The sequence below is a fragment of the Acomys russatus genome, chromosome 12 (genome assembly GCF_903995435.1).
Source record: "Acomys russatus chromosome 12, mAcoRus1.1, whole genome shotgun sequence".
Lineage (NCBI taxonomy): Eukaryota > Metazoa > Chordata > Mammalia > Rodentia > Muridae > Acomys > Acomys russatus.
In genome coordinates this window covers 33317664-33344137 of record NC_067148.1, presented here as the reverse complement: position 1 = coordinate 33344137, position 26474 = coordinate 33317664, and positions in this window count along the sequence as shown.

The following is a 26474-nucleotide window of genomic DNA, read 5'->3' as shown; positions in this document are numbered from 1 at the left end:
TAGGATTTCCCCTAGCCCAGGCTGGCCTTGAACTCCTGATTCTTCAGCTTGTATCTCCCAAGTGCTGAGATCTCACTTGTATAATTACATTTGGAATTTACAAAAGCTTCCTGTATCCTCTTTAGGAGAGCCACATATGTCTTTTATGCTGTTTGTTTTTCTGATGAGAAATGTTTTGATGAGATCACTTGGCTTCCAAGTGTCAAAAACACAACTTGACCATCTTGAGAGACAAACAAACAAAAAAAAAAAAAAAAAAAAAAGTACCAAGTGGGCAAAGTGACTTCCCCATGGCACTGAGCGCTATGTGATGTAAATGTGATTTTTAATTTTCTCAACAATTTGTAAATGAAATAAAAGCAGTCTTAGGAGTTGAGTAAACCTTGGAGGGAGGAGCTTGGGGTGCGGGTGCTGCTTTATTCATCACACTGCCTAGAGCTGGCATTAGAACCCTAGGACCATGGTTACCTTCTGACCTAGGTTTCCCAGTGCCTGGGAGATGTTATAGACACCCCAGAAGTGACTACATCAAAATTAGCAATCAGGTAGACTCTACAAGGATTTTACACTACCACCTAATGGAGAAACCCAGATCAGCCCACTCAGGGATAAAAGGTAATATTTGTGCATGTGTGGATTTTCCTGTTTTGTTCTAACATAAAGAGAGCACAGTTCTGTCCTTTCCCTCGGCGTCGACAGCAAAGAACCCTCACCTAGCTGACGGCATTGATTTAGCCTTCACATGGCATTTTCTAAACTAGAAGTGAGAAAAAAAATCTTAAATTCTTTGGAATGGCTGGCAGAACCTAACTCCTTGCTTATTGATTTTTATGTTATTGCTTCTGGTTATGAATTATGGATTAAAAACCTTTTTATGATGGGTAATAAAGGAGAAAGCCAGGAGAAGATCCACCCCTCACCGCATTTCACACTGTTAGTTTCTTTCTTTTTTTTATATTAATCAATAAGCAGAACAGGGGTGGGGGCGGGTCATAGCAATCCATTGGGTGGCAGAAAGGCATGAAGAGATTCTAAGTTGACAGGACACTGTATGAAACAGTAAACAGCAAACATACCATCTCTCCTCACGTCAGAAACAGGCGAATGAAGCCGCTCATTTCTCTCTTTCTGAAGCATGTCAGATGTGTGACACATATGCTCACCCACGACAACCATGTTTATCTGTGCAGGAATGGTTGTCTGATATTTAATGTGGAAAAGGCACAACTGTAACGCAGACAGTAAAATTCTTGGAAACCATGCAGCTGCTGAGTGGAACCTGCTAAGAAACTCGTTTGTCGGACTCTTGCACTGGTGAGTACTGTTCCTTTCAGAAAGCTGCTGCTCAGTTTGTCAGATAGACTCCAAAAGAGAGAAATTAGACAATGAAAATTCTAGCATTCTTGTTTTGTGAAAATCATTTTTTTTTCTGATATTTCAAACCTTTTGCTACCTGGTGTAATGTTATGTACTTCTCCTTTACACACTTATAGATGAACACACACACATGCACATGTGCATGCTCACGCGTGCACAAGCACACACACACACACACACACACACACACACGCATGCTTACACACACTTACCTACCTTTTGGGTCATAACCTTTTCTCTCCCTTCTCTCATTTTCCTATCAAATAGCTCACTCCTTGACATATTCCCTCAGGTTCATCTTTTCTCCTGGATGACACAGATAATATAAATTCTTGACCTCTATGTAATTAAGTTTTGTTACAAATTCCTCCCTTCTCATATTCAATAACCCGTGCACTATATCTCCATATCGACTTACCCAGAACATCTTTAATTATACCTTTATAATCCAGTCAGCAACATGCTGCTGAGACACTGCTTTTGCAGATACTACAGTATTCATAAAAACAAAGAATTTGAGGTAGAGTTTGCAAGGGGAACAGAGCTGTAGGACGGCCTGAGGCTGGGGCTTGGGGCACTGGCGTTCCTACTACTGTATCTCCATCAGGAAGCCACGATCATATCTAGAAAAAGGAGAAGTAAAACTCCACCTGCAGCTTCTCTTCCTTATTTTCTCTTTTGCAGCTACTGGCATCACGATGGGGTTCAGAGTCACGAATGCGCGATTTGTGTTTCGCCCCCTTCACTCACTCTCTTCCATTCAAGTTACTCTATGGATATGATCTTAGAAAAATCTTCTGGTCACTGTTTTGTGCTAGAAAGAGTTCGAGAACTTGGTTGTCTCCACTCCAGTCTCCTTTTGATTTGTAGTCATCCCCTAAGACGGCCTCCAGTGATCTCTGGCCCCATGACTATAGCAGTGTGGACCCTTCCTATATGACAATAGTATTAGCAGACACCAGGGGATGTTAACTTTAAGATTTGGTTATAAAAAGATGCTATGACTTCTGTTCTGATCTCTTTCCTTTTCTTTCCTTCTCTTTCTAAGATCATTTATTCTCAAGGAAGCCAAGGGTTCCATGGCAAATACATCATAAGGAGAGGCCCGTGTGGTGAGAACTTTTGTCAACACATATTGTGATTCCTCCACCCAATGAATCCTTCAGGTAATTGTAGTGATACCCGATTTCTCAACTGAGTCCTTGAATTAGCAACATCCACCTTTTCTGATTCTCAGAGCTACATGAGAATAATAAATGTTAGTTGTATTAAGCTTCTAAATTTTAGAGTAAATTGTTATGTAGCAATAAATAAACAATCATCATATCCTGGCTCATATTCTTCCAAGCAGAGACTAGAGCTATCTTGTTAAGAAAAAAAAAATGTTCCTTTCCTGGGTTCTAGAACTTAAAATTCATGGGCTGGGTGCATAGTTCTTCTAGTAGAGTGTTTGCCTATTATGCACAGGGCCCAGGCTGGAACCATAGCATTACATCACAGCAGTTTTCTGTACCAGTGGGGACAAACCACTGGTCAGCTCCTACCTTTCCTGTGGTCCAAAACCAAAGTGCGTGTGTGTGTGTGTGTGTGTGTGTGTGTGTGTGTGTGTGCATGGATTTCTTCCCACTCACATCAGTGTTGCTTGAGTAACTGAGGCTACATTTATTTTCTCTGAGCTGTTGTTTACCAAACCAAGTAATCATCTTTCAGGTTACTCTCCCTAGGGAGCTTTGTCTATGAGATGATTCTGGATGAAGGCACACCGAATTTGCTGCTGCTGTTCAGTGAAATAGGATTCTATTAAGAATAGTGACACCAGGTTTGGAGGACAAGTTGCTTTAAAGGCACACCTCCACAGTTGTGTGGAGAGCAGGGATTGACTCTGATGTGAACTCTGGTGGCCCCACAAGGTGCGGAGGCCTGGTGTCACTCAGAGGAAGGAGAAGCAGGCTATCTGGATGAAACCTGATAGGCTGTGACCATATGGTGGGAAAAGAGGTCCCCTTCTGTCACAGGGAGGGAAATAGGGTGAAAGAGGGAGGGAAGGGGGAAGGGGAAGATACAAATAAGGGGATAACAATTGGGAAATTGGGATGTAATGGTGGTGCACGCCTGTAATCTCAGCACTCGAGAGTTCGAGGCCAGCCTGGTCTTCAAAGTGAATCCAGGCCAGCCAAGGCTACACAAAGAAACCCTGTCTTGAAAAACCAAGAAAAAACAAACAAACAAACAAATACTATCAACCATCATCATTCTTGTTTTCTGAAACTCTTCTGCCATAGCAGGCATTTATATTTAATTCTTATTATTTATGACATTTTTATTTTTATAAGCAAATGTGAAGTGTGATACCTTTGATTCAGCTCAGTTTCTTACATAGTGTCGGATGTAAATAAGCAAATGTTAAGGATGAATTTAAAAGAAAATTAATGTGGTGGTTGAATAAGAGTGGCTGTCTGTTGTCCTTTTCCCACCATGATGGTTATGGACTTACCCCCTGCAACTGGAAGCAAGACCCAAATTAATGATTTCTTTCATAAGTTGCCTTGGTAATGGTGGGTTTTTTTTTGTTTTGTTTTGTTTTTAATAGCAAGAGAAAAGTTACTAACTGGGTTAATTTCTTAAATTCTTTGCTAATGTTATTTGGCATTAAGCAAATAGATTTATTCTACATGTAACTATTGAAGGAAGTAGATAATTTGATGGATGCATACTCTGCAGTAGTAAATCAAATGCCTAACTCTGCTCTAGAATTTGCTTTTGTGTTTCACTAAGCGAAAAGTGAACGTGATAGTTTCATCTGTATATTTACCTACGGATTTAAGTGTAAACTGGTAGAGTTACTGTGAGACCAAAACGGGAAAAATGTACCTTGCAGTTTCAGAATTCTGACTGCAGTTGAAAATAAGTTTCTGCTTGGCCTATGTTTGTATGACTCATCTGCACTGGATGTGCTTGTTCGCATGTGGGTGAGAGGTACACCGGCAGGAAATATGTCAGAATGTGTGCTTGCCTCTAATTGGACGTAATCTGGAGATATGCAGGCAGAGAACATGTCAGGATATACTCTTGTCCCTAATTGGCACTGGCATGGTTTCTCCCTTTTTAAGTTTCTGCAAAATGTGGCTAGTCAGCATTTATTGGGAACCCAGGAATGATCCTGGCCATAGTCCATCAACCTGGCTAGTATTTGATTAAATTCAAACTTGGCTCAAAGTTGTGGTAGTGGTCTTATTCTTGACCAGTGGGATTAACATCATCCAAAAATAATACATGATTATAACTTGAAGCAAAGAGGAAGACAAAATGATGTTACAGGTTATATGTGTGCATATCCATACATGCATATGCACAGCACACTCATGTACACATGTACATATATACACTTTTTCCATTTTTATGCACTTATGTCTTTGGCCCTTTGTAATATGTTATCACTCATCCACACATCCACATCTTGCCATTTATAGGCAGTGATTTTCTTCCTTTCCTTTCTGTTCTCGTCATACCTGGTGGGAACTTCATAGCATAACATCATAGTGATGGTTACCAAAGCCGCCATTCACCTTCCTTTCTAGAAAAGAAGTAAAGACCACCATTCTACATGTAACTACTGAAGGAAGTAGATAATTTGATGGATGCATACTCTGCAGTAGTAAACCGCTGAGTGGTTGCAAGTAACTCTCGGTAGCAACTATATTTATACATTTGGAGGAATTATTAAGATCCCTAAACCACTCATTAGGGGAGGAGTCCATGGATGAAAAAACCACTAAGAGTACAGGGATAATACAGGAAAGGAAATGGTAGTTAAGCTGGAATTGATATATATTGCCTTGTCCTATGTTCCCATAAGAATTCAACACCCACACAGAGTCAGAAATCAAACTTTTGTTCCACCTTTAAATGGTTCACTTTCTGTTATTCTGTCTCTTTGAGTGTTTGAGGGGAAAAATAAAAAATCAATATAAATTAAAGTTTCTTAAATATTTACTCAAATTCACCAGTTTAAATGTGGCTTGCCTTCTCAACTCACTGAACATTTCACATAAATGATTAAGTACAAATATTAGCTGATTCATGAGAGAGTCAAAACAAACAATAACAGAAAACAGGATATTTCTGATGATAGTGGACGAGACTATTGTTACATAGTGATCTGAAGGTGCAAAATTACAAAGAAAGGGAAAGGACTACTCCAGGATTGTGGGCACACAAACTGTAGTGCTATAAACAACTCAGGGACACAAAGAGAAAGCATTTCTTTTAAAGGGGAGTAAACCATTAGAAAACAACAACAATAAAACTGAACAAACAAACAAACAAAAACAGATATAGGAAATGGGTGATCAAGTGCTATAATCAAACAATTGAGGAGAAAATTCTTTCTCCTCAGAAGAGGAAGATGGCAGGAGGACTGTGGCATGATACTTCCTTGGGTTCAAGAATTCCTTAGGTGCGAAGTTCAGGGTCTTTGAGAGGGAGAAGTTTATATTAAGTAGATGGCTCTTTTATTGAGATAAATCAGAGCAGATAAATAGGGAAACAAATCATTCATTAGATGCATTAGGAATTTGGCTGGTAGGTACCTGGTCTTGTCATAGGTCATAAGGAGGCTCTTCTTATGACTTTTAACTAAGTATTAGTCCTTTTCCTGTCTGCCATGACAGAATATTATAGACTAGGGAAATTATAACAAAAGACCTTCATTTCAAATGGGCAAAGAAATCCACTCCCTGGTCACGTCATGATTGACAAAGGGATCATCCAGTGAGAGGTGGAAACAAACTCAGGTTTCTCCCTCTCTTATAAAGTCAATTACCTCATCCCAAGAACCTTGCCTTCATGATGTAATCAAGTACAAACCATCTCCCACAGTTTTATACCACAGTGGTGTTTTGAATAAGAATGTCTGCCATAGGCTCATAACTCTGAGTGCTCAGTCCTCAGGAGTGGCACTGTTTGAGAAGGATTAGGTGTGGTCTTGTCACTGGGGCTGAGGTTTGAGGTTTCTCTCTTCCTGCCACTTGTGGGTCCAGAAATAGAACTCTCAGACATTTCTCCAGTGCCATGTCTACCTGTTTGCCACCATGCTCCTCACTATGTCTCCCACCATGATGACAATGGACTAAGCCTCAGAAGCTGTAAGCAAACCTCAATTAAATGCTTTGCTTTATAAGAGATCCCGTGATAGTGGTGTCTCTTCACAGCAACAGAACACTGACTAAGCCATCAACGAAGAATTTGACAGTTAACTTTTCAACAAACGGGCTTCTAGAGAACATATTCAAATTACAGTTTTAAGTCATATGGGAAATTGTAATGTAGCCAATATTTTGCTGCTTTATGGGTTCCTTTCCCCCCGCATCCTCGGCAACCCTTTTCCCACCCTTTCAACCCTCTAACACTAGATAAGAGAGAAAACTGAGTAGACAACTTCCTGCCAACTAGGAAAATCTAGTTCCTTGGGATGAGTTTCATCTTCATCTTCAGGGTATCTAATGTCTTTTTCTTGTTGTTTCTTCTTTGCACATGACTAATGAACAGTGACCAACAACAACCAAGAACCACTAACTAGTAACTCCACACTCCTTTTGAGGCCCTAGCATTTATATATTCCCTGAAAACTCCCCAGAATTCCAAAGGTCAAACAATCACAGAAAGTATCTGCAGGTGGCAAAACCATGCCTCTGCTAGAGCATGAGGCAAAACATAGTCAGCTGCTGCAAAGCAGCCCCGTAGCCCCACACCTGGGATTAAAAAATATTATTATAATATTTCTGTGCTTTTTAAAGAAACTAGAATTCCAAAATTCTCACTGCAGGGTAATTTTCAGCAATAATCAACTTACCAAAATAAAAAAAGAATAGGGAAAGAAAGAAGATGTCTGGGTATTTTTTGTTTCCTATAACCAACAAGCTCTGATAATCTTTGCTATTATTGGGGTCTGCTCCAGTTAAGAAACAGAAGTGTTACATTTTTCATCTAAGAAATGTATTTTATTTGACACATTTTCATATTTGCAAGAAGTAAGTCTTGTCAACCAAAGTTCCCAGGATAGAAATCTCACACCTGTGCTGAACACACAATGAGGCTGATTGACTGTTAGAATATCAATAGTGGCAGAGAGCTGGAGTGCTATTGATTAGGAGCCAAATTATCTTGTGTTATCTTAGCCTCCTAAATAGCCACTCGGTGCCCACTTCTGTGTGAAACATAGACCCTAGGCTTCTCCTAATCCAATGACTAAGAATACTATTGAATGGCATCTGAGGACTACGGCAGTGGTGTCCAGGCTCTGCTGTAAACTAGCTGATGTTTCCACCAGGATATTTGAAAGTGTCATTATTCATGACTTTCTTTGCTCTGTTACTACCAAAACACCATGGAATGATTACCACACTGGGGCATATATTTGGGGCAACTTAAATCTATGTTCCTGGGCCATGGTCACTCACATTCAACTAGGAAAAACTATTTCTTTGAGGTGAGCTGTTGTTGTTGTTGTTGTCATTGCTTTGAGAGTCCCTTGTAACTATAAGTGTGACTGTTTAAGTCAGTGGTTTCAACCTTCCTGATGCTGTGACCCTTAAAGACATTTCTCATGTTGTGGTGACCACCAACCATAAAAGTATTTCATTGCTACAATATAACTGTAATTTTGCTACTTCTATAAATCATAACAAGTACCTGATGTGTAGGATATCTAATATGTGACTCCAGAGGGCTCACAACCCATAGGTTGGAAATCACTGATTTAAGTGATTAAAAATTCTTATTTTTCCTTTTCTAATCTCTGCAAACTCTTAGAAAACATTACAGCACTCAGTTATGCCTTTGTCTATTCATGGATCTTTTCAACAAATGAACTGGTTGAGAAAAGGGGGCATATGTGGATCACCCTGAGCGCATTGTGGTATAAACAGGAGACAAGAAGATTTTTTAAAGCGAATGTGAGATTTTATTAATGAAAGCAGATGTTGGTCTCCCTCTTGTCCTTGCAATCATTTCTTTAGCCTCAGCTGCTAAGGGACCTTGCTGTAGTTTCTCCCACCACATACTGGTGTGAGCTTTGGTTCAGGTAAAGAGAAGAAGATCCTGCAAGTTCTCTACAGTCTCGGCAGCACCTGCTGCTCTCTCTTGAGGCACAAATACTCATCATGTGAAGTAATAATGGAAGAAAATGGACTCATGTTCATCTTGGATTTACTCAGCTAATAAGGACATCATCTTTGTTGCTTTTAATTATTCTACAATAACCTAAATTTATCACATAATAATGTCTCCTTTAAAATTATGGTGAGGTATAATTGCTTCCTCAATATTAAAGGTGTGTGTGTGTGTGTGTGTTGTTGTTGTTGTTGTGCTGCTGCTGCTGCTGCTGTTTGAAAGAATTCTCCATAGCATTCATTCAAAAATAATTTTACCTTTTACAGGTATAATTTAAAATAATTGCAGCCATGCTAGCTGCATTTTGAAGTTGGAGAACAGCAAAGTGAATGTTGCAAAATGGTACCATAATCCGTGAGCCCCAGTGGGAGCTGCTGGCTCAGTCTGCCACCCGCTCTCCAAGTGCTCTATTTGGTTCTGCAAGGAGATAAATGACAGAGAGGAAATACTTAAAGTTTATTTTTTTAAAAGTGTGTCTGTGCATTGAAAATATTTCCCCTTCCAGTAGTACTAAAGTTACACCAGCACTGGCTTCAGAGACTTCAGGAGCAAAGCTTTTAGATCACGTGGTACTAACATACACTTTTCAGGACATGGAAAGTCAGTCCCTTGCCAGCCTTGGAGGTGCATGTGACATAATACACTTTAGTTTCTTGTTGCTCTGATATGTTCTGTTTATCTTTAAAGACAGTGTCAGGGCATAAAGATGTTTCTACGGAGCAAAGCATTCATGAACTGCTATTCCAGTTACAGCCTGTGCATATAAATAATTCCTTTCTTATAGTCCATACATAAGCCCTATGGGCTCATTACTAAAACCTACATGAACATTTTATGTCCAGTATCCAATGGTTTCCCTAATTCTATATTGCTCTCTGATGGTGGGAACACTGCCAGGGCACAAACCAAGGCCCAGTCACTCTGAGACGCTCATGTGTTTATTCTCCCTAGATATCTTGCCATTTCTCTAGCTCCTTGTGAGAGCATTTATTGTCCTCAAAGACTGTTCAATACTTAGCCTCAGACATCTTCCAATCTTTTGCTATTTTGTTCCACTAAAAGAGAAGACTCTGTTTTTCCTTACCACAAATGTAAGATTAATGTAGACTTTCACAACATCTAAGAAGATAGCTGGGGGCAAAGCCCTTGAGATTAAAAAAAACACAAAAACCCTACCTGTGAGGATGGCAGAAGTAAAATCACAGAATGCACAAACAGCTCTGAGTTCTTGCACAGCAAAGAAAGCAACACATGAATGGCCATGTTAATGCATTTCCCTATTACATTGGATCTAATCTCCTAAAAGGGCACCACCTCAATAAAGGCCCCACACATGGAATTTCCAACATCTTTCTTCATCCAAGATGAAGTAAACAGATAGGCGCAGCAAAAATCATAAAACTACATTTTTGCTTGGGTCACTGATTTGATGTTTTATTTGCAGAAAAGTAGGCTAGAAGGGTAGACACTCAGAGTTAGCACAATTCATGAATAAAACAATTTGGCCTGAGATGCCCACCCTACCATTAGCAAGCACCAGGTGGAGAGATGGTAAGGAGATAGAAGCAGAGCTGCTAGTGCACTTTGAAGAGAGGCAAAACTGGAGATTCAAGGGCAGTGAAGAACAGGCGGATATGAACAGCCTGAGGTCTTGGTGATATTCCGGCCCATTCTGCTGCCTAAGACCATGTCTGGATTCATGGCCCTGCAGCATCAGGGGTCTGTTCAATGTCCATGGCCCATGTTGCCATCAAAGGCCATTTGGACATCCCTGGTTTGGGCTGCCACTTGGGGCCATGTTGATGCCCGAGGTCTGCTCTAACCTGCCTTCCTCTACCACTGGATGTGTCTTATGGGGGAGCTGTCCCTGTTCCATGCCTTCTGAGCACTCAGGTGAGATGGTCCCATCCCTGGCCAGGGCAATGTTAGAGAGCTGGCCCTGGTGTCATAGATGCTGCAGAGCTGGCCCTGATGGTGTAAATGCTAGAGAGGAGAGCTGACCCTCTACCTTGCCTGGCCAGTGCTGGAGAGCTGGCCTTGGTGGTATGGGTGCAGGAGAGCTGGGCCTGTCCCTTGGCCACAATGTGGTAATGTGGGCGTGGCAAAGTCAGGCCGGTCTCTTGCTGGCCATAGCAGAGCTACCACTCAAACCCAGGTCCAGGGCTTGGAGTTGGCCCACCCCACATCTAGCTCATCTATGAGGTGCTGGAACTAATGAAGGGTCCAGTCCTTTAGAACCAAAGCTGCAGGATCTCCATAACAGAGGATGTTGGAGAGGAGTCTTGGTGAGGATCCAGTATTGATGGCGCAGCAAAAATCAGAGGCCTTGAACCAGGCCAATGACTCACTGCAACAAACATTTGCAAGTAAAGCTAGGCAAAGTGGTATACTGTGCAACACACACAGCAGCTTCCACAGCTAAATTTTTGTTTGCTTATTTTGTTTGCCTTCTGTCTTTTGTTTTCTTTTGGCGGGGGAGTTGTGCAAGGGCAGAGGGTTGATAGAGAAGGACAGGAGAGATGAGGGGGATTGAGGTGCATGAGGTGAAATCTACCAGCAAATAGTAAGAAGTTTTTTAAAAAAAAAAAAGGAAAGAACGAGGAAGGAAGGTGGAATAAATGAGTAGCAAAGGATGAGGAAGCCGTGCGAAGGTCAGGCCTGTGTTTACCGTAACTGTCATGATAAGTCGATATGTCACTTATTGCACCCCATTTGAAATTCCACTTAATAATGTGTTTTAAACTTTACTGTATATAGAGTAGGATTGTTTAATTTGAACAGATCCAGGCTCCCCCCCCCCAATAAGAATCATACAACTGTTCATATTTTTCTTCTAGCATTGGAAGCCAGAAATCTGAGGTTGATACTATAACGAATTGTCACAAACTTAGTGGCTTAAACTAACATGTATACATGTACACACACACACACACACACACACACACACACACACACACTTTATTTTTTTTTGTGGACTACAAGTCCAAAATCAGTTTCACTCAGCAGAAATCAAATATCGACAGGGCCGTGCACCCTCAGGAGAGTCTCCTTCCTTGTTCAGCATTGGTGGCTGACGTGTTCTTTGGTTTGTCACTATGTCACTCTGATCTTGGCTTCTGTGGCCATCACCTGCTCTTTTGTCCATCAATTCCTCTACAAATGTCAGTTATGGCTTCATTTATGACACCCCTCCACACACATTTGTTCAGGACTATCTGCCCATTTAGAAATGTAACCACATTTGCAAGTCTTTTTTTTTTTCCTTCTTTTAGCTAACAATTACAGGTGAACTTGAGAGGCAGGTGTGGTTTAGATGCTTTGGGAAAACGTTATCTAGGTGAGGATGACAGTATGAGTTGTTTAGACTTATAACATCTGTCCCCTCCTTTAAATGTAGTATTATTTCTATTTATGTGTATGTGTGTATGGCTGAGTCAGTGTATGCCACATGTGTGCAGGTGCCTGTAGAGTGCAGAAGAGGGCATTTGATACTCTGGAGCTCAAGTTACAGGTGGTTGTAAACAATTGGACCAGGGTGCTGGGAACAAACTTGAGTCCTCCACAAGAGCAACAGGTGCTCTTTACAGCCAAAGCATCACTCTAGCGCAGCATTTTTTCTTCTTGTAGGCTTTTGTCTCATTGCATTTGATGGGGCTTCTGTTATTATGTTGGTCCATTATGTTAATAAAAAGTATTCTCATTTAAGGGAAGAAAAAAAAAAGAGCTTGGCCTGGTCCAGACTTGAGTATCTTGTCCCTTGGAAGTAAAGTATTTTGTAATTTATGCTATGTAAAATTAAATATTTTTCTGACTAGCTGGAAATATACTTTATATTGGGAAGTCTCTGTAATACTTAGAATCTGTTTTCTTTTCTGAAGCCAAATGAAAAATTCTCTGACAGAAATAAGACAAACACAATACATTTCCTTTGGGAAGCTCCAGGAACAGTCTGAGACATGAATTGTATCCACAACACTTTAACCTGGGGACACAACTGATGCCTTAAGATGTTGGTCCCTCATGGTATAAACTTAAAGTTAAAGGCCACATTAGTTGTTTATGAGCCTTCCTTAAGCTTTTCACTGAAGTTTGGACCTTCAAGGTGTTGGAAAACAGAAACTAACACCAGCAAAAAGAACTTCTAATCAGGCAGCCTGTCGGGGTGGGAAGATGACAAAGGTGGCTGTCAGTACCTTATGTCCTGGTCTATCAGTTGATTGCCTTTGTTTGGGTCTTCTATCCTTGCTGTCTCTCGGTGTCTAAGAAATGGTGTTGCCTATTATCTCTAGTCAAGTAAAATTTAGTTGCTTGTATCCTGACAGCTTAGCTCACCCACGTTCTCCTGCAGGTGAGAGTAACTCCTCGCAGAAAATGAATAACAGAAGGAAGGAAAGTTGAGCAGGGACCTGAAAAGCCCACTCCTGTGACTGCCGAGTCCTGATTTTGAAGATGTACACTCACTTAGCATTTCTGTTATCCATTTTCTTTTCCCACATAGTATTAAGTATAGTTCTTTTGAATGAGCATCTTTCATAAAAGATTTGCACATTCATATTTACATAGTGTCTTTCACATTCCTTAATTGCCATATAGTGCTTGCTTGATAAAATAAGATGTGAATAAAGTAACTAATTTTAGTATTAGAATTGAGTGTGTGTGTGTGTGTGTGTGTGTGTGTGTGTGTGTGTGTGTGTAAATTTAGATTTCTGTCCCCAGACCTTTTCACAGTCCCTAGCCAAAATAATTTTCAAAAGGTGAAACCAAGAGAGACAGTTTTGAGGAAGACCTTGATCAAGCGTTACCAGAGGCTATGGGTGTGGTGGTGACAGGATTTTTTTTAGATATTTGTTTGGGTTTGTCTTTCAAACTTCCCTTTTCTTATCTAGGTAGATGGAATGTTCCCTTGCCTCAGGACCAGCTGCAGATGGGTAGGTAAAATGTGGATCAACCTTCAGTGTCATTCATTTTGTTTTTCAAAACCTAAATTCACAAGAAAGGTTCTCTCTAGCTTAACATCAAGGCTCTTTTAAGAGCTATCACCTCTGAGGGGGTTCATTTTAATCATTCTTGGGGATTCCTGGAGGGCAGCAAAGTGATGGATTCTGGGTATCTCACTGAGAGTGCTACCTAGATAATTGTTGAAAGGACTGCTTAGGTTGGAGTCTTCCATCAGAATCAGCAACTTGGAAAAGGAGGAACTAAAACTGAAGGGTTTTGGTTACTGCTCAAGACACTGAGATCTGAGTCCAATCTCTAGGTCTGGGGACCACAAAACATTCTCAATTGCCGAAAAAAAAAAAAAAAACCTTCAGATGACTATCTAGTCAGGATGGTGGAGAATGAAAGTCTCATTATTGTCTGCTTTCTTAAGAGTTAATCTGAGGGCTGGCAAGAAGAGGGCTCAGAAGTTAAGAGCATTGCCTTAATTCCCAGCAATGACATGATGCTCGCAACCATCTCTAATTAGATCTGCCACCCTCTTCTGGCGTGCAGGCCAGAACACTGTGTACATAATAAATAAATAAATAAATAAATAAATAAAATCTTCTTGAGAGAGAGAGAGAGAGAGAGAGAGAGAGAGAGAGAGAGAGAGAGAGAGAGAGAGAGAGAGAGTGTGTTAATCTGAGTTGACCTGTCAGATGCTTGACCAGGAAAATGCCCTGTCTGGTACAGAAGCATGAGAGGTTGAAGGCCTACTTATCCAGCTTGGTACAGTAATCCACTCTCAGCCCAAGAGTGTGTTTTCTTCCATAGTGATCCCTATTGTCATCCTCCATCCTCATCTGTGAAAGAACCTCATATTACTCTGCAATAAATTCTGTTCTATACACCAATTCTATGTATACCTTTTTACTCAACTGGAACCACAATGATAGGGATTGGCAGGGAGTCTAGAGGGAGATGTAGTTAAAGGGAGCAGCGAAAACTCATCAGAAACCAGGTGTTTGTTTTCTCAGCGTCCAAAGAGGCGAGTTCCTCTGGTATGTGCAAAAACTACAATCTGGATCCTGAAGGCATCATTTGAACTGGATCAATTCATGACCTGGTGATAGGTGTAGGCTGTTTAATAGTAGCCCAGAAGTCTTGCCTAAGCCTAGTACTGTGAACTGTCTACTTTTCCAAGTAGTGACAACCCCAACTGAATTCATTTGTCCCTTTGACAAGCATAATCGGCACTTGCTGTCAACATTAGATTGACTCTAAGAAAAGTGTTATTTCTTGTCCACCTAAATAATGAGACCTCTTAAAAATAAGTTAAGTAATAAAACAGAAGCCAATTCGATTGGCAAGTATACATCATCCTCTTGCCAAAACTACGCTGCCCCCATTCAATTACTATAGAGTATTTCATTATGATTTATTGGTCGATCAAACCTATTTGAACCATCTAGCCAGCCATTCACTTAATATTGATTGAATATGAACATAACACTGAGCATGGGAATAATTTAGTTATTACATGGTGGTTGAATTAATTTCATAAATAGTTTTGATTCTGCATGCCTCTCCACCATAGTGGTAATTATATGCTTGAATAAAATAACTCTCTAAACCACACTTGAATCAATCAAAATCCCCCAAACAACATTTTAATCACCACTGTTAATAAGTAACAACGCAAATTACATAGACTCTATCCTTTTCATGTGAAATAATAAAAATTTAAGTCGGAAAAAGACTGCCAAGACCACCTATATCTAACTATTTTCTGACTCTCCCATTTGACAAAATCTGGGTAAATTATTAGCTTTAGACATCTATGTAAAATTGCAGAATGAAAATAGTGACAGAAGGATGGAGCTCAGGACTTCTGATTGCTCACTTTTCTTCTCTTTTATAGAATGTAAACTTTTATCTTCTGCCAACATGAGGAAGACCTTATCCACACTATGCATATATATTATATATAATATAATTATACATGGATAATTAAATATGCTAATAACCACTATTAGTTTAAAGCTTTTGTTTGCTTTGTTTGTGTGCTTGTTCTTTGAGACAGGGTGTTGTGCAGCCCTGGTGGCATTGAGTTTACTAGATAGTCATGGATGGATGACAGTCAACTCTAAGCCCCCTCCCATTACCTCTGTAGGGCTGGGATTACAGGCATGTGCCGCCACCATACTTTTCCAGTATGGTGCTGGAAATCAAACCCAGGGCTTGTGCACTAGGCAATCAGTCTACCCATCCAACTAGGCCACTTGTTGAGTTGCCACTGAATGAAGCTTAGCATCTAATTTTGAAAAACCTTGAGAGGTGGGTAATGTGAATGCTTCTAGATGTCAAGAGGAATAAAATATGATGCTTATAGAGAATTTGAGGTGACTGTTCAGGCAGCAAACCCTGTCTGTCGTCTTCTCACTTGGGAAGCTACTAACCTGCACTCCTTGTATATTCAGGGTGTTAATTTTATTCCTTCTCAAGTCTCTGATGGGGGTGAAGACCAGATACTCTAGTTTTACAATTAAGCTTAGTTGTTTAGGGGTTAAGATGTTTTTAGGTCTATATTGATGTTTTAAGTGAATAATGATGAGATATGATAGATATTTATTTACATTCAGAATTTTAGATGCACCAAGATAGGAAAGGTGTTTTCTTCAAAGCTGCCAAATACAAATAGCAAAAACACTATGAATGTAACATATATTCCAGAACATATATATAATTCCTGATTGTTTCATGGTTCTTCTTGCTGTATGTAGTTTATTGTATATGTGTGTGTAAAAATATAAATGTATATGTAAAAATAGTTAATAAAAATTGTTTTAAAATTCTCATGTTTAATAAGTGGAAGAGCTTCTATTTAAACTTGTCAATGGGCCTCAAACTCCAGCCTAATAGGATTCAGGTCCCAAGGGATAGAAAATTGACCTAACACATGTTATTAATCGATATGAGAACAGTTAAGTACAGTAGTTAGTATATTTTCCAGTAATGAGAGAGGCTACAGTGACCATCTGGTAAATGAGAGATCCTAGGGAGATATGAACTTTGCAGTGAAGTTTGACAGGTGTTCCTGGAGTGCTCGGAGTTACACTGGTGTCTCTAATTGTTAGGAGATTTGTTTAAATGTTTAGAACATAGAAAAGGAGCAGGAAATAGATTCCACAGATGCACACTTAAGCATGCTGAGTGGTCTTGCCACAGGGATAGCTTTGAAACCCTCAAGCCCTCTAGCAACCTCGCATGTTTTCTTTATTATCTTAGACAGAGAGAGGAATCAGGGTTGCTGCCTGCACCTCTTCACTAGGTATTTCCTGCCTGTTTTGCTCCCTATGAGGTCAACTCCATTTTCTCTTGCCCAATCAAAAAGGACAAGTACGGCTGTGTAAACTGATGTCATGGCTCACCAGTAGAGGTGCTGGCCAACACACAAGCCAATCCTGTTGGATTCCGGGAACTCACATGGTAGAGGACAAAACTCCTAGTAGAAAGATTAAACTCCTACAACTTGTTCTTTGATTTTTATGTATGTACCATGACACCCCCTAGACACTAAAGAAATAAATGAATGAATGAATAAACAAACAAATAAATAAATAAACAAATAAGTATGAATACATTTTTTAAAGTTGACATGTCCCATTATCCTGGCCACTTCCCTTGATCTATAAAAGCACCTCAAGTAACAAAACTCTGGAACACGTTCAGTTCTTCAACCTTCCCCAAAATTAATAGGTACCCTCTGCCAATGAAATGAGCCAATTCAAGGCAAATTAAAGTATGAAGACGGGTTTATTTAGGACAGCTTTAGGGCAGGTACACGTGTCTCAGGGAATGGGACCAGGAAAGTCACTAATGCAGAGGATGACAAAAAAGCACAGGGGAGAGGGTTAGCAGAGAGAGCATATGCAGAGAGAGAGAGAGAGAGAGAGAGAGAGAGAGAGAGAGAGAGAGAGAGAGAGAGGAGAGAGGGAAAACAAAATGTCTGCATTGCATAGTGAAGATCCTGGGGGTTGGGTGGGAAGGAAGCCCAGCCCCAAGGTTGGAAAATTTAGGTGGGGACTGGGATGTTCAGAGAACCTGGAGGCCAGATCTACTTTGGTACGTTAAATAGATACCTCAGCAGTTTGTCCCAGGTCTGAGTCCCAACACAAATGACCACTGTACAACTTTACACTGGAGGATCTTGCTCAAGAAGGGAAAATCCAAGAAAAAAATTAGTCTCCCTGTGTGTGATTCCTTGCTTCATTCACCAGCGTCGTGATTTTAGCTGATGCAACCTTGATATAACCTCAGGACCTATTTTGTATCAAAGGAGGAGGCAAGTAGCAAAGAGTAGAGTGGTGCTGGGCCATGGTGGTACATGCCTTTAAGCCCAGTACTTGAGAGGCAGAGACAAGCAGAGCTCTGAGTTCCAGGCCAGGACTACATAGTGATACTCTGCCTCAAAAACAAGCAAACAAATACAAAAGAAACTGAGGAAGGAATGAAGAAAGGAAGAAAAGAGTACCTCAAATATTTCCAGGTCACCCATGCTCCTCAGCATGCTTAATTTTGTTATTGTGGCTTCTTCTAAACAGTACCTTCGCTGCTTGGCAGGGGCAGCATGCACCTTTAATCCCAGCATCCAGGAGGCAGAGGCAGGCAGATCTCTGAGTGAGGCCAGCCTGTTCTACAGAGCAAATTCAATGAAGCCTTTCAGTCCAGGTACAATGAGACCTCGACCAGGATAGAAAGGAGCTTCCTCTTCCCAGATGACCTCCCTTACAATATTACTCTGTGGGGGAATCAACGTTGTCCCTTTGCTATTCCGAGCCATCTTTGTGTAGTTCAGTGTTCCATAGAAGCCCATGACCAGATCATCTGTCACTTTGTGACACAGAGTAGGCCCTTCCAGCACAGCTGTCTGTTCTTGTCAAGACTGTGCCAGCTACCAGATGGCTTCATGGTAGGAAAATGCAGATTCTTAAGAAGCTGTCTTTACCTGGGCACAGAACCACAACAGACAGATAGAGCCCATGAGAGCCATGCCATTGCAGTAGTCAAATTACATACACTACAAAGACTTGACCATGGTTACTTTGACCACATAGAGCGTTCACTCATTATTTAAAATAAACATGTTCTGACCATACAGATGGAACTATTGAACCAACATATTGTTTACATTCAAATTTACTTATCTTGATCCAGTTTACTTAGCTGAGAGCTAAAATGTGGCTTTATACAAACTCTTGGTTTTTATTACTTTAATGGAGTCATCTGTGATACCCTTTGTTGACTATATATAATGCATGTTTAAGTTTTTGAAGATGAAGATTCAAAGATTAAAAGAAAATCATAGTCTCCATGCCATGAGGTCTCAAGGGAGCCAGGAAAAAAAATAAACAAGAATAATTGAGAAGATAAAGATACAGCTGAGAAAGTGTGGGCTCTTTTGTTGCTAGGCTGGACCAGGGAAGGATAGAGAATGTGTCCTAGGGGGAGCAATGATGAAAATGAGTGTAGCCACAGAAAACAAAGCAGAAGAGAGAAACATCCTACAGTGTTAAAGAAGGTAAATACGGATGTGGGGCCAATGTGCCTGCAACATCTGTCATGCCAATGATCACCAGTTGAGAAGGTGCATGTATCAGCAGCCAGCAAAATAAAACAAACCAACTATGGGCCAAATGGAGTAATTTGGAATATCTGTTGTGCTGGTCAGTTTTATGTCAACTTGACCCTGGAGAGGAGGGAGTGTCAATTGAGAAAAATACCTCCATAAGTTTAGGCTTTAAACTGGATGGTGGCAGTGCACATCTTTAATCTCAGCACCCAACAGATGGAAGCAGGCAGATCTCTCAGTTGGAAGCCAGTCTGTACTGAGTTCCTGGTCAAACAGGACTATACAAAGAAGCACTATCTCAGAAAAGCAAAATGAAACAAAACAAACAATAACAACACTAACACCGATACAATAGTAACCCAAAGAAACCAAACAAACAAACCATCATCACACTTTAGGCAAGCGGGCAGAACATTATTTCAATTAGTGAGTAAGATAGGAGGATCCAGACCATTGTGGGTGGTACCTTCCCTGGACTGGTGATCTGGGCTCTATAAGAAAGCATCCTGAGCAAGCAAAGAAGAGCAAATCAGTAAACAGCACCCCTCCATGGCTTCTGCATCAGCTCCTGCCTCCAAGTTCCTACCCTCTTTGAGTTCTTGTCCTGACTCTTAGGGTGATGAACAGTGACGTAAAAATGTAAGCCAAAGAAACCGTCTCCTCGTAAAGTTGCTTTTAGTCTTGGTTTTTGTAACAGTAGTAGTAGTCCCAAGACATCTACCATGCAGAGTTTGTAGACAAAAGAAGATTTGTAAAGAAAAGGGAGTAGAACCCTGATTCACTCAATTTCTTCTATGTTCTTCTCAGCACTCAAAAGGCTTTGCAGAACAGATAGAATTATCACCAAGGAAACTTTGAGCTTTAAAAATTGTTTCAGTAAGGCATGGGGAGACAAAGGAGTACTTCAGAACATGTGCAACTTTTCTAAAGAAACCCACATCAATCCCCAGCACCCATGTGCCAGCTTAGAAACAGAGATCCTACAATTCCATGGGATCTTGTGCCCTCTGAGGGCACTAGGCACATGCATACATGCAGGCAAAACACTCATACATAAAAAAGTAAAAATAAATAAATCATCTTACAAATTGTTCTAGTAGTAGTGCACAGCAACCAATGGAAGAGCTCCAAATGTAGGCTAGTTGGTTGTTGACAGGTATATAAAGATTACCACAGGATATTAAGTTTCACTTCTCTCTCTTTATTTTTGCTCCTGTAGCCAGATCTACTTACCACTGTCCATTTTTTGAGAGGTCTTTAAGAACTCTCAACACAACTTGCATTCAGTGGCTTGTAGCTTTTTAACTTCAGAAATTCATGAGGGACAATGCTAAAGGTCTTTGAAATCATAAAACAGGAAGAATATTTTTAAGGAGAACCAAAGAAGCCATTTCTTGGAGCACTAGAGTGGCATGTCTGTGTGGGTTGGCTGCGATGTCTCTGATGAGCATATAATAAATGTGTTTGAAAACATTCTGCTACAGTGAAGAATCACACCAAAAGTAGCCCCTGTGCTTCACTGGGAGTATTGTATATCAGAACAATTATGTTTCAATGGAATTCAGGGACCTTGGCTCTATTTCTGGGTTGTATCATGGGGTGATTGCATGTGAAATGACCTGTTGCAATGTTACTCTATGATTAAAAGTCAAATGAAAGCTTAGAAACAGATTTATTTAAAATACTAATCAACAACAATAGTGCTTGTATGTTAATCTGTAGACTACAATTCATAATGCCACGGGGGACTGTGCATAAACTAACATGGTGACAGATTGACTAATGAAGGAGGGGAGGAAATATAGATAGATTCAAGGATTACTAAGACAGTTACTAGAACTTGGTGATTGATTGGTCATTGAGTTACAGCTGCCATGGTCAGGGTCTTTCCTTTCTCCTTTCTGTCTACTTTATAGGTCCCTTCTAACAGTGTCACAGGCTCTTGAGGCAAACAGACAAGGACATCCAGAGGGTGGATGCCTTTTATTCAGCCCATCTAAGGATAAAGGGCATAGATAAGGGCACATATAATATCAAGAGCTGTGTAATCTGTGTTCTTGAAGTACAGATTTATGTTGTTGTAAATAAATAGAATCCCAATTGTTCAATATTACCAGTAAAGACACAAGAGCCAGATGCTAGGTTGAAAGCCTGCTAGCTCAGAGAGGCAGAGAAAGCAGCCAGCTGATCTTCCTACTCAGCTGACATCCCAGAAGGGAAAAAGCCTTTCTTACTCAGTTCATGTCTCAGAGGAAAAAGCCCAAAGATCCTTCTTCTTCTCCACACTGTCTTAAATTCCCTTCTCTCACTGTCCCTCCATACTGGTTAATCGCGGTCAGCTGGTTTCCACCTCGTGACCTGGCATTGACTTTATTTAGTCCTTCGTTAAAGGTGTGTGGTAGGGCTGGCTGAGTCAATCCCACAAGTGCTCATTTACATCAAACAGAGAGCTCTTGGGTAAGAGGTGTGTGTTAGGGCTGAGCTACACCAAAAAGTAAACAGATTTTTACAGGTCAGAATCTCAGGGTTGACAATGGGATCAAATATCCTGCAACAGATGTCTTAATGCAGATGAAAAATGCAAATACTTTAGTTGTCTTTGTCTGAGAAAGTCAGACATCTTTGTTGTCAAAAGTCCACAATCAGATTCTCATTCTTGACTGTTTGACTAATTTAACTACTTTGGGGGAATCTCTTAATTAAGCATTGAGTTGGGTCCTAAGAATCAAAAGCCGAACAAATCTGTAATGCTGTGGCCCTATGGATGTGATACTATATAGAGTCAGGCCTATAGTACATAACTCCAGAGGAAAGAATACTGTTCAAGCATTGAGTAGGGTGAGGGGACAGCAGACAGAGTCAGATAATTGGATGACTGGGCAGTCAGTGTATAGGGACTGAGAAACTGTAAAACCTAAACTTCTGACCCCAGAGGCTTCTCCCAGTTCTTAGAACTGCTAACCTCAAGAGTTAGACCATAATTCCCAGAATAGTTACATACAAATTTACAGATATCAGATGTTCTCACAAGAAGTTCCCCCAGGCCAGATGTCCTAATATCCATATGGATTCCAGTGATAAGCAACCCCACCTGCTTGGTAGTTTTTGCCTTTAAAACTAGCCTGTAATAGCTACTCGGGGTCCTTCACCTCCCGAGTGCTGAGGGACCCTGACACATCAACAATTGGGACCTTTGGGTATGTCAGTAATAAATTTTACCTGTACCTATACCTCTCAGCTGGTGTGACGAGTGGTTTCTCGTGGCGACCCCCTTCCCGAATTGGACTTCCAGAGTCCAACATTTTGGGCCAGGGTCCAACAGGACAAATTGAAACTTTGCTCTGTGGATGTTGGTGAGCAGTAACAGAGCAGAAAAACAACACCAAAAATAATGTGTCCTCTCCGCCTTTAGAACAGCAGTTCTCAACCTGTGGGTCATGATCCCCTTAGCAGCCCTCTATCTGCAAAGATATTTACATTACAATTCATAACAGCAGCAAGATTATAGTTATAAAGTAGCAGTGAAATAATTTCATGGTTAGGGGGTCACCGTGCAGTAAAGGGTCACAGCAGTAGGAAGGTTGAGAAGCACTGAGTTAGAACCTCTGTTGGCTGCAATGCTGTGTATCCCTGTCCCTGAACGCATAGCATCACTGCTCACAACTAAGTTCTCTCCGATCCTCCTCTCTCATACACAAACTGTGGCACACTATGGGTACTTATGGTCCATAGTAAATAAATTCCATAGCATGAGGAATAAGAATCACTTTGAGAGTTCTTTATCCACAGGACCCGGGATGAAATCACTCAGATGACCCTGGATAAATGTTATGGGTTCCCCTCCTTTAGATGGTAGCTGAAAGGTGGTCCCACGCTGAACAATGCATGGAAGCCTTCACTAATGGGCCTCAGACATGACCGTTTCAGCAGCCTTAAATTTAGAAAGGCAGTTTCCATGGATAGTTCTAGTTGATTGTGAAAATTACCATCTTCTGAGGACCTGAGAGAAATCAGGCACAGCAATACATAATGAGCAAGACCTTGAAATGATTTTACTCCTTAAAATACAGTTTTTGAGGATGTGAAAATGTGTTCCCTTCCCCACCTTGGTTAGTGGGAAAAAAAGTCATAGACACAAAGACAGAGCTACTTGGCTTAAAATCCTAGCTTGACCATTATTCACTTGGTAACTATTCTTATAAAATGTGCCTTACAGACTTAAGTACTTGTGTTTCCCCTGGGGAAGCTATAATAATTCCACTGACTATTTAATAAGGTAATATGTGTAAATAGCAAATATTATGGTAATCCATAGCTTTATAATAAACAACACCATAACTTATTGGCATAAAGCATTGCTCTCTTATATGCCTGTTTTCTGAGAGAGAGTCAGGAGCTTGGGCAGTACAGGCGATTTGTCACTCCTTCATGTCACAGTCTTATCTGGGAAAACATGAAGACTAGAAATAACTGAGAGCTGAAGGTAGGTTCATCACATGGAGACATCTTCATGTAGGTCACATGAATCAGAACCTCATGTCTGCCAGGTGATCTGTTGACAGGAACCTCAACCAGGGCTGCCAGCTACAAATCTCAAGTGGCTCTCCGTATGTTCTAAATATTTCACAGCAAAGTGTCTTTATATATTATTTTAAGCTAGATGAGAAACCCTGGTAGAATAACCATCACTATTTATGATCTGGCCTAAGAAGCTATATATAGCCTTGCTGTGCTCTGGGCACAAACCTATCCAGTATTCCAGGTGGGGAACATGGGACCCATTTCTAAACGGATAATTGTCAAAGCCACATCATTAGAGAAGCACACAAACAGAAGATATTGTCACGACTAATTTAAGAAAATCCGATCTGCAGTAGTAGCCAACACAGGGTTACTTTTAACAGTTTTCACCCTTTTTCTCTTATGAGACTCTACAGTCAAATTTTGGTTCAAAGTCAATATACATAATTGATTCCTTAATCCATGTAATAATCTATCAGCCTTTGGAGATCTTTACTAGGAAGTTAGTTTTTACTGATTATGCAATATGCATTTTACCTGCATTGTTCGTTTTAGTTTCAGGATATGCTTACCAGGGGAATTTTTAATGACATCAACTTAGGAAAGGCTAACTCAAGTACTAAAAAAATTGAATAACTTTTCTTTGCACCTGGTTAGGTTGGGATTTAAATCTAGTAGCATGGCCCCAGGGAACACTTTTAGCTACTCACTGTACCGTGTCTTGTTTTCACTAATGTCCAAGTTAATATTGTGAAACATGGCTTTATTGATTTGTGACATTATTGTAAAATGTCTAAAAGATGGAAATTACATTGCATAATGAATAAATTGATTTTGTTTAAAATACTGAAACTGCTTTAAATGCGAGCTCTACCAGAAAGTCTTAGGAATATGGACATCTCATTCATACATTCTTATTGTGAAAAGTGAACTACTACTTGCTAGCATTTGCCTATATATATGTGTGTGTGCAAGTAGTGCTACTTTCATAGGCTGTGATTTATTCTCTCTTTCCTTTCCTTCTCTTTTAATGACATTATTATTATTCTGTTTCTTGTTGTCCTTTTTTATGTTTAATAAAGATTCCCTATATACTTTGGTAAGTGCATGCTTCTGAGTCCTTGCCCATGCCTTCAAGGATCTTACAATTTATTCAAAGAAGATAGACAAAGAGGCTGTTACAGTAATGCATGTGAACATGCTGTGATACTGCTTTAGGTAAAAACCAATGTGTGAGTTAAAATTAATGTTAGAGTAAAATGGAGAATCTGGACACACTAGGGATGAGAAGTTAACGTGTTTGCTGTTTTGGAATGAGAGAGTGAATCTGACTAGGTAAAAGGAAGAGTAGCTGTCTAGGGGAACATTGGTTTTGAAGGGCTGCAGCTGGCTTCCATGAAACCCCACCCCCACCCCAGGCTAGGAACATATGCAAGGCATTTTGTCCTCTCATCTATTCTTGAATCTATTTTCCTAATTACAACAGACTAACCATACATATGGCTTCCAAGAAAGCCCCCACTGCTCAAATTTTTGCTCTAAGTGGGTTCTAAAGGAGAGGGGGCTCTATGTTACCATATGACCTGCACACGTGCTGGGGGCTATGGTGCTAAAAGTCACAGAGATGCTGGAGAAAAGACTAGGGCTGATTGTTGTGTGTTTTGTAATCCAAGTTATTTCATACCGAGGCAGAAGAGTGCTGGTCTTGCTGACAGTTCTCTGGATGATCAAACAATGACTTCAGAAATATTTACGAAAATGTCTTTCTGATTTAGTCTAGAACCCATTATGCTGTTTTCCTCCTTGCTGGCAGTCTGCACTCCCCTCTCTTTGGAGTGTATGCTTTGCTCATCTTTGCCTCTCTTATTTTGTTAAAAAACCTTTTTCTCAAACTGCCTATGTCTTCACTGACTTTATTCTTTCAAGATGACAGGAACCAAAAGATTCTGGCAACAGCTGCAACATCAAGAGAATTGCTGGGAGCCAGGGAGCCCAGTGGTGAGAGTTGGTCTTGTTCTGGGCTCACCATCATTAAAAAAAGAAAAGAAAGAAAAGAAAATTGAAAAGTCTGCTGAACTCGATAGTAAAACTTCAATATAAGAAAGAGAATGGATAGCAAGTAAAATTTACATACGTGCTTTGCGTGTTTTTTTTTTTTTCAATGTCTTTATTTCATCAGTAAAAAGATAGATACGGAAATGAAAACAAGCTTTGTGTAGTTATCTGAGTATGATAAGGAAATCTGGCTCTCAAGTCCAGATAGGACCAAATAAATCTGAATAATTACATTAATAGGAAGAAATGGAGAGAGAAAGGTGTGTGTGTGTGTGTGTGTGTGTGTGTGTGTGTGTGTGTGTGTGTGTGTGTGTATTTCTTATTTAAGTCTTTACTAAAATTTCTTATTGTTTGGGAACTTCTTTTTTTTTTTATATATTAATTTATTCTTGTTACATCTCAATGTTTATCCCATCCCTTGTAGTTTGGGAATTTCTTACATTAACATAATGTGTTTTCATAGAATCCATTGTCCACTCCAACCCTTCAAATTCTTCTCTCATCCCAACCACAACTTTTTCTTCACAATTTCATGTGCTCTTCTTTTTCTTGTTGTTGTTGTTGTTGTTGTTTTTTAATAGCTTCTTCTTCTTCTAGGCTCTGCTCTTTTCTCTTTCTTTTTAAATTATAATTTACTCAGATTGCATCCCGATTTTTATCTCCTCTGTTGTATCTTCCTGTTCTCAGCCTCCCTCCCTCTTCTACCCTATTCCCCTCCTGTAGACCCATGACAAAAGGGGACCTCCTCCCCTAAGGTATGACACAGCCTATCAGGTCTCCTCTGGATAGCCTGCTTCCC